This window comes from Coffea arabica, chromosome 4c (genome assembly GCF_036785885.1).
Source record: "Coffea arabica cultivar ET-39 chromosome 4c, Coffea Arabica ET-39 HiFi, whole genome shotgun sequence".
NCBI lineage: Eukaryota > Viridiplantae > Streptophyta > Magnoliopsida > Gentianales > Rubiaceae > Coffea > Coffea arabica.
Genome location: NC_092316.1, coordinates 7,013,447 through 7,023,582, shown reverse-complemented (window position 1 = coordinate 7,023,582; position 10,136 = coordinate 7,013,447).

The following is a 10,136-nucleotide window of genomic DNA, read 5'->3' as shown; positions in this document are numbered from 1 at the left end:
CAACTCAAAGAAGTCAATCCAATCCACCATGATAGTGCACCATCCACCAACACTTTCTATACTCTATTAGTTCCAGTTTTTTAGAACCCCATATGAATCCCGTTAACAACAATCCAAGTAAACAAGAAAAAAGAAGAAGAAACTTCAACTATCTCGAATGACTACTATGGGAATGACTATCATCGAATACTTGAAAACCCTCCAACCAAACGAATGGAATGGTTAGCTCAACTACTATAGGAACACTCAATGACCGAAATCGATTTCTTCTTTCGCAAAATGAAATGAATTTCTTAGCTGTCCTGTTTATATCAAAAATTGGACTTGTTAATTGATGTTTTATTTTTAGAACTAGAAATTGCCTACATGCTAGCAGCATTCATTTGGAACGAGAACCCTTGCAGACTGCCCATTGGCCATTGCCCCAACAAGAAACACAAATTTTATTTCAGAAATACTGCTATCCACCAATGCTGCTAAATTTACTTTATATGCTTGTATAGGCTTCGTCTATAAACTTAGTCATAAATCATATAGTATATGGTTCCTTTAAATTGGTAGAAAAATTTTTTTTTTTTTTAAAAAAAGGAATAAAAAACTTGAACATAATTAGTATTATTCTTCCTTCTCCTACGAAATCCTTTGGCGAAGTTAAAGTCAACAGCAACACCCAATGCCAGCCAAGAGAACTCCAAGACTTTTCCTAGAATTGTGATTTTTCTCGTATGTGTGATATGGACAATATCCGCTATCCAGACTTCAAATACCGCGTGACAACTACTTCTACATAATTAAATTTGGCCCATTGCCATTTACTTCTAGCTGCCCACTAATCCTTAAAAAAGTTGTTTCCTGCAAGACCTGAGAAAGAAAAGGAGAGGGAAAAAAAGACAGACTAAAACGAAGAAAAATGGCTGAGTAGTGTCGTAGCACTTGATCACATGCCTAGTGTTTGTGTGTGTATATATATATATATATTTTTTCGATACGATAGCTTCCTACACTATGGGGAGGGGAAGACCTGAAGAAGTTCTAAGATAACTCGAAAGAGACTGAACCACTATCGGACCAGATGAATGCGCAATGCACCCATTTGGATTTTTTAAAGCAATGTCACATTTAATTGTGACAAATTGGTACCCATCCTGCCTCCCGTCCCATCAAATCTTAATGCATTAATAGTGATCATCAGCACAAAGGCCTAATACAAGAAAAATTGAAAAGGAGATGCCAAACAGGACCCGATACGAGTTCCTCAGTAGAGACAACAAACATTCATCCACAGGTACAAAGCTCCGACGCGCTATTGAAGTATTGACAGGGACAGCTGCGCGCGCCTGCGCCCTGCTGCACATGCAATTTTATGAGAAGTTTTTACAAGAAAGAATTACTGCAATAACTACCTCTGTGTGAAGTTCCACATGATGTAAAAATTATTATGTACTTGTGTGCATGTTGTTAGATAAACTCAAAAGCAGTCTTGGTTTGATTCGTGACAATGGAAATTCGTTCAAGCATCCCTCACGTTTCGCCAAATGAGTTTTTCCGCTCTTCGCTTCTAAAATAGTAACTTTATATTTTTTTTACAAAATCAGGTCGGTAAAATTTAGTCTCATTCTAGATTTTTGACAATTTTTTATCCTGAATCCATGACAGGATCTATACATGGCCATTCTTTTTGGGGCAAAAAAATTAGATCTTATTTGTAATTAAACAAATTACTTGATTCTTATTCGTATTTGTCCTTAAAAAAAATTAGGATCTAACCCAAACTATATTCATTTTCTCTTCTGAAAAAGTGAAATATGATCTAATTAATATTCATTTTTGTTGCTAAAAAAAGTGGGATATGATTTTTTGCACATTAAAAAAAAACTGTATGTGGGTCATGCGGTAATTGTAAGCTATAACGTGATCGAAAACTCAGATTGAAATCAAATTTTACTAATTTGAATATGTTTTTTAAGAAACATGCAGAGCACATAAAGTTGACAATTTAAAAATGAATAACGAAAAAATTCATCTAATGAAATGTAAAGAAAGTTTTAAACGATTTTCCCTTGTGACAAAAGTAATATTACTGCTTATTAGGTCACTCCAATAGTAGAGGGAGACAGGCAGCTATTGAGGTGAAGTTTTGATGTATAATATTTAGATGTGATAAAAATGAATTAAGACCTTACTTGAGTGTGATGATGTAAATCTAAGTATTAAAGCATATGGTAGAAAGTTTTGCTATTTTGGCACTATGGCTCGGCCTCCACCGTAGGTCCAAAACCGCAAAAGAAAGGAGAGAAACTTAAAAACGACGAGAGTAATTCCTTTGGCGTGATTAGTGTGTCATGGGAGAAAACAGTGGCACCTTTTTGTCACCTCATTATAAAACTATATGCACTTTTTTCATTTTTATTTGTCTGTCTTTTGTGGCCATCACTGACTTGTACGGTGTTGATGATCATCCACATCACCTGAGTCACCTCAACATTCACAAGCCCAGATCACCCAACTCCTCCTCCTCCTTCTACTCAACTGATGAGAAGGACGCTCGCCATATCATTGTGTGTTATGCGGGTAAAATGTGAAAGCAATCCCACAGACAAAGAGGACAGTTTATCCCAGAAAACACAGCGCACCTGACCCACCTCTCACGGGTTGGTGATTGAGAGGCAATCTTTGCACTTAGAAGACGGTCAATGGAGAAGATGGGTCCGTTTGATTTTTTTTTTTTATTTTTTTTTTGGAGCTCACCTTAAAAAAAAAAATTGACGATCACAACATGTCTAAATGATAGATATAAATACAAAAATTCTTTAAAAAAAAATGGCCATCAATTGACATGTATGTGTCGCGTATATGTTGTATATCGTTTAAAATAAAAATTTTCTATTTCTTTTTTCTTCCCAATAAGATGATATGTTAGCACAATTGAAATGAGCACAAACAACAAACTATATCTAGTTGTTATTACAAATGATGGGAATGATAACTCACATGCAATGAGAGAAGGGGTTTTTCTAACAGCCATCATCTCTTATATTTATTTATTTTTCTAATTAATATTATATTTTAAAGAAAAATATGACATCTAAAATATATTTTAAAGAATGTCCAACGAGCATTAGTTAGACAGACCCAGAGAGAAATATCAGCTAACATGTCATGGTTAGAACTCGAACTCCTAACTTTGGTAGGGGAAACAGCTTGAAGGCGACCCTATCAAGTTGAGTTTTATTTTTGTGTTATTCAAATAGTTTTTTTGACTATTCTTCTCAAAAAATTGTAAGGTTTACATTTGAAACCCTAAATCCATGCACGTTTGTTATCCGAATGTACAAATTCATATTGTTTAAGCATGCACGTATATAACACATCTACTCCTTTGGTTCATCTATTATGTTGTAGATAAATGGTATTTTGACACCCTTGGTTAATATCATCACAATCTTACCACTTTAATTGACTTAAGACACAATGAAAACTGTGATAAATATATATATATATATATAGACATCAAATAGTAGAAGTAAACGAGGGTACACATACAACCCCTGAAAACATATTGGTATGACAAAGACAATTTCAATGCTTGAGCATACATATCTATTTCCCTGGTTTATATATTTACCTCGTATGACAATTGATATTCACACACCCCTAGTTGATATTTCTCAACTTACTATTTTAAATTTTCAATTTAAAGAAGTACAGAAAATATCAAATAAAGTTACGTGGATATTATTTCCTATCTCAAACAAAATTTTTTTTTTTTTTTTTGAAATCCTATTTTACTTATGTCATAGATATGTTATTCAATTACGTTTTTATTTCACGTATATCATATTATTAAAAGTGCCGCAGAAAATCATTCTACCTAGTAAATAGTCACCGACCTAAACACACATGTAGTATTTCGGTGTTCGCATATACACCCAGTCTACGAGCCTTTGGCTACATGCAGTGACCCTGCATCTCACGCGCCACCCCACTTTCCCAATCCCAGCCTCATTTCGCACAGCTCACACCGTCTCTGTCGTAATTCATTTCATTCAGCAGACCGTTCTGACACCGCAGAGCTGACGTAAGAGGGATGAGGCTAAATTCGACCTGACGGCCTGACCCCACCATGCTCTTTATCACCCAAACCCAGTCGCAGATGCGCCATGTATGATACGCTTTCCGCCAAGTGCCGTTAGGACATCTCAACCGACAGTTTTTTTTTTTTTTTTTTTTGTACGGACCTCAATGTCCAACCAATCTATAACAAGAACAGTAGTGTTGATCGAAAAATAAAAAAGAAAGAGAGAGAGAGAGAGAGCAATAATAAGATTAAATTAAAAATTAAAATTAGAGCAAAAATCTTCACCAGTCATTCAACTATTGCTTGTTTCGACTTTGAATCATCGTACAATTTTTCATCACAAATTAGTTACTAAACTAACAAATCAATTCATTCATGGTCATTTCGTTAATTATTGTTCTAAATCTACAAAATAATCAAAATATGTGTCAAAATGCAAGGATATATTTGTCCACCATGATTTTTTTTATTTATCAAAAATGATTCTATTATTTAATAGATTAAGAGCAATCATGGATGAAATGATCATGAGTATGCTGATTAATTAGTTTAGTTGCTAATTTGTGAAGAAAAATTGTTTGATGGTCAAAAGTCGATGTGAGCAACTTTATCCGTTTGGATTCCTTATTTTTGCTTCTGTTTTTTAAAAACTATTTTTCACATTCCAAATGCTACAGTAAATGCCTATTTCAAAAACAACTTCAAAAACACCATATCCAAACATTATATCAAAAACAAATCCATATGTATATTTCAATTATGTATATTATATATATTATACTAATATAAATTGAAATATACAAATTAAAATATACAAATTGAAAATTATATATTTATATATTATATAAATATTTATATACATTAATATTATACATAATATTGTATATTATACATAATATAATATACATAATATGTAATATTGTATACATAAATGTATAAATATTTATACATAATATATTATGTACATTATATTATAATATATACATTATTAATGTATAATATTATTATGTACATTATTGTGTATAATAATGTATAATAATGTTATGTATAATATATAATATACATAATATGTAATAATGTAATAATGTATATTATGTATATTATATTATATATATATGTGCAATATTATGTATATTATACAAATTGAAAATTATATATTATATATTTATATATTATATAAATATTTATATAATGAAATATACAATAAATATTACAAATTGAAATATTATATAAACACCATATTTAAAATATTATAATATTTATAATTAATATTAATATATATTATATGTATTAAAATATTTATATATTATATATTTATTTATTTATTTATACTAATTGTAAATATTTTATTTTATTTAAAAAATATTTTTATATATTTATAATATATTTATATAAATATTATATATTATATCTATTATATCTATTATACATTTATATAAAGGTACAATTATACATAATATATATATTAATGTATATTTATAATATACATTTATATTATGTATTATATATAGTATAATACATTTATATTAATATACATAATATTATTTTACATTTATACATAATATTAATATATATTTATAATATACTAATTTATACATTTATATAATATTCATTTATAATTTATACATTTATAATAATATACACTTATACATTTATAAAAATATATATATACATGTAATGTATTATATATAATATAATACATTTATAATACATTTATATATTTTTATATAAATATATAAATATATTTATTTGTAAATATTTATAAATATATTATAAATGCTTAAATGTATATTTATATAAAAATATAAAATTTATAATTTATACATATATATAATATTCATTTATAATTTATACATTTATAAATATATTTATATTATGTATTATATATAATACATTTATAATACATTTATATATTTATATATAAATATAAATGTATTATAAATGCATAAATGTATATAAATATAAAAATATAAGAACTATAAATTATAAAAATACTCAAAAATATGTTTTAAAAATACCTCTAAAAATAATCAAAAAAACATCTACAGTAAAAGTTTTTCATATAGTTTTTGAAAAACAACCCCAAAAACAACTAATCCAAATGGACTTGTATTTCAAAAATGAAATGCTACAGTGCTGTTTTTGAAAAATAACTCAAAAAATAGCTAATCCAAACGGTAATGTTTGTTGAGATTTTTTACCCTTAAAATTAAAATGACGGTCTCATGCCGTTCATTGAGTTGTTTGTTCCTTTCCAAAAATTAAAACAAAGATGCAGTGATTCTCAAGTACCCATTTTTCACAAATATTCACAATTGTCACAATAATATGTGTTTCAAGTGGAACTTATGATCATATTTAACTAATAATAAGAATTAAAAAAATGGCTAATAAAATATTGGAGTAATATAAAAATGAACCTAATGGGAAGCCAGTATTGTTTTTATAAACAAAACTGTAGGGATTTGTGTTCTTGTTTCTTATTAGAAAACTCGACAGATATTAAATGTAATTTATCAAAAAAATTATTAATCCCTTTCACAAAAAAAATATGTATGACCAAAAGTTTAATAAATTCTCAACCACACATGACACATATTAGGGGGGGAAAATAAGAAAGCTCATGTTCACCAAGATATAAAATCAGGAATGTTGCATCCTAAGTACATGAAGTTTTGAAAAATAGATGAAGGGATCCTAATCTTTTTCTAAACAAAGTAAAGAGAAAAATTAAGAAGAGGAACATACCTAATTTGTCAAAACATGATGCATTTTATGCCAGCTGAAAATGTGGTTGATGACATTGTTTAAAAAAAAAAAAAAGTGGTTTACAATAAGATAAATGATTAATATTTTATATACTGACAGTGTAATGATTTTTTTTATACTAACAACTTTGAATATGCGTTGCATGCAACATGCATATACGTGATTTGAATTTCAAATTTAAGTTTATATTACGTACCAAATCTAAATCTACTAGCATTAACAAAAATTGTACACGGAAAGTCTATTAAAAATAAGAAAGCTATCCTTAGAATGACATTTACGAATGTACGGTTAAGTTGTGGTGGTCAATGTCTAAATCCTCGGCCCAACATTCTTTTCAGATTTGATACCACCATTCTTTTCAGATTTGATACCACCATTGAGTTGGGCATTAATTTTCCACTCTGATTGGAGCTTCAAAGTGGAAATGGTGCATCAGATTGGATCATTGCAAAGTCATTGTCTTCGATTAATTTGATTAATTGCGATAGCTATTATGCTCCAAAAGTGATCGGACTAATTGTGACTAACCTCGTTGTAGCCTTTATATGCATCAACTTTCGTCAAAAGGCATGAAACAGAGATTTGGTTTGAATTGCGGATTTCTTGTAAAACTTAAACAAATGAAGATGATTTATTGGTAAATTAACGCCGCCCCTCATACTTTTCTTTTATTGTCGACCAAAATTTATATCACATCAAAAGTTGGAGACATAATTCTCACATCAATTTTATGAGTTAATTTTCTCTTCAATCTTGTAAACTTGCCGAATATCACATCATGAGCTAATTTCAACACATCTCGAGTAATAAAATCATCTTCATCTTGGCTTTACCCTCTTTTGTTTCTATTCTCATTTTCCAAATTTGATGGCAAATAACTACAAAACTCCAAATGTGTATCTTTCTGGGGAACGGACACACCAGCTTAACAATGGATGGTATACTTTAGATGTATAAATATGCCACTTGGTGGAAGAGAATTGTTTGTTGAGAGGGATAATTTTCTTTCTTGCTTCAAGCAAATATAACCTCTACTATAGACAACGGATGATGTTTTGATTGTCTGTATTGAGAGATCCTATTTCAACTAACCACTTACTCGTATAATCGCTACAACGCATGATGATACTACCGGTGAGTGTATCCTAATTTTGGTCCACTCGTGAAATGTCTTTTTTTATTCCATTCAACTCTAGAAAGAACATATGTTTTGCTTGGAAAGATTCTAACATTATTGAAAAGGAAAAAGAAATGTTAAGAGTACGTTTGAATTACTATTTTTTGAAGTTTTTATAGAAAAATATACTGTGATACGTGTGAAGTAAAAAAAAAAAAATTTAAAAATTTGTTCACAAAAAACATAAATTTTTATTGATTGAGAGAAGAAAAAAAAATTAATACCCTCAAACACTATTCAAAATTATAGGTAGCGTTTGGCTCGCATTTTGAAATCAGAATCAAGCTAACTTCAGGGATTGGGTTTGGCAGGACGTCTTGAATCTGAGGCCGGCATGTATGATACTTTCATCCTGACTGGATGAAACCTATATTGATCTACCGAATTTTAAGTAAAAATTAACTTTAATATCCATTACTGACTCTCATTCCCATTTCCTGAATTCTCCCTTACACTTACTATTATGCGAAATTGTAATTGTTCTCAACAAGAATTAAAAGCAAAAATCGATATATATAATAATATATAAGGCCAGGGAGAAAGCTAGGCGGCATAATTTCGCGAGATATTGTCGGCGTCTCTCTCTCTCTCGACAGGAAAGATGCCAAAGTGGGCTGCAAGATCTTCAGCCGTACAATTCAGCGATACCGAGAAATATATGCTTTAGAACGATCTTGTGATGCCAAGTGTGCATCGGGCCTCCGATTATTGACACGTCTGATTGTATATTAATAGTAGTGGGCCCAGAAGGCCTTCGGTTTAGCTGGCTTGCATTTATTGGCTGTTTTCTCCTAATATGGAGCTGGCCCTGGGTCTAAACTCAAATTAGAGGGAATTATGTGGTACATGAATCCTGCTTTGAATCTAGGCTCCATATTATTATAATTTATAAGAAAGAACTAACTGTTCCTATAATTTGGCTATATTTCGTTGTTCTTTAAACTCTTACCATAAATTTGCGAAAAATTCCATTTGAGTTGGAGGCATTCAATAATGAAGGTGTTTGGATGGAAGACGATTTAGAAAGTTCTTTTTGAAAAGATAATCCTGTTATACTACTTTTACGTGTAATGTAGTACGAGCTTTATAATCGGTGCTGTGCACGGGGATTATATATTTTTGAAAAATAATTAATTTTTTAAAATATATTTTAAAAACAATTAAAATTCCATTTTTTTGTGCATGTGTGAGACTGGAAAGTAGTTGGAAAAACAAAAAAGACAGCTAAATCATATATCTTAAAATTATAATAATTTTTTTCAGAAAAAAATAAATATCAGGACGTATTAACAATGGTAGTTAAATGAATAAATGGAAAGGAAAACTATAATCAATTGCCTTCTTTATTTTGCTTTTCAGTTGCAAAGATATAATTAAGCGTGTCATTGATTAGCCTTAGAAATTGAAAATGGTATTAAAGCAACTCAACTGAAAGAGAACACTAAAACATTTTTGGACAAGCTAAGAGGAGGAAAAAATATAACATGTACATTCCATTTAGCCATGGGAATTTGATCTTGTTCATGCACCTGAATGTACTCGATGGATGGTTTTAGTGAGAAGTGAAATGTATTGAGAAAAAGACCCTTCACTTGCCATTTGCTCTTTTTCCTTTTGATTGTGAAATAAGCAAAAGCATGAGAATGCGAAAATTCCCAATTGAAAGAGGTGAAAGAACATCGAACCTTTGATGCTCTTTGAAAAAGGAAAAACATAAAACATAAAAGGAAAGTTATACATTTCATACAAAAGAAACTAATTGTTTTGTATTTATCACAAATATATTTGAATCGTTTTGAACACAAAAAGGGTAACAGAATTTATTACTTCTTTTGTACCTAAAGAAAATACAAATACAAAGAATGATAAGATAACTAACCTTAAACTGGAGGATGAGCGATGGATTTGGTAGTTTAGGGGGAGTGAGTGTACGCGAGTCCTCCCAAGTTCGCGCTCTTTCGCTTACACCAATTAAAAAAAAATAAACATTAAATAGTGCAATCAAGTTTGAATTGCAATTTTTCATCCAAAATGTTTTTAATTTTTTTGTAAGTGTATTTTCAAATCACTTTTTTACTTCACATACATTAAATTGCTATAACATATTTT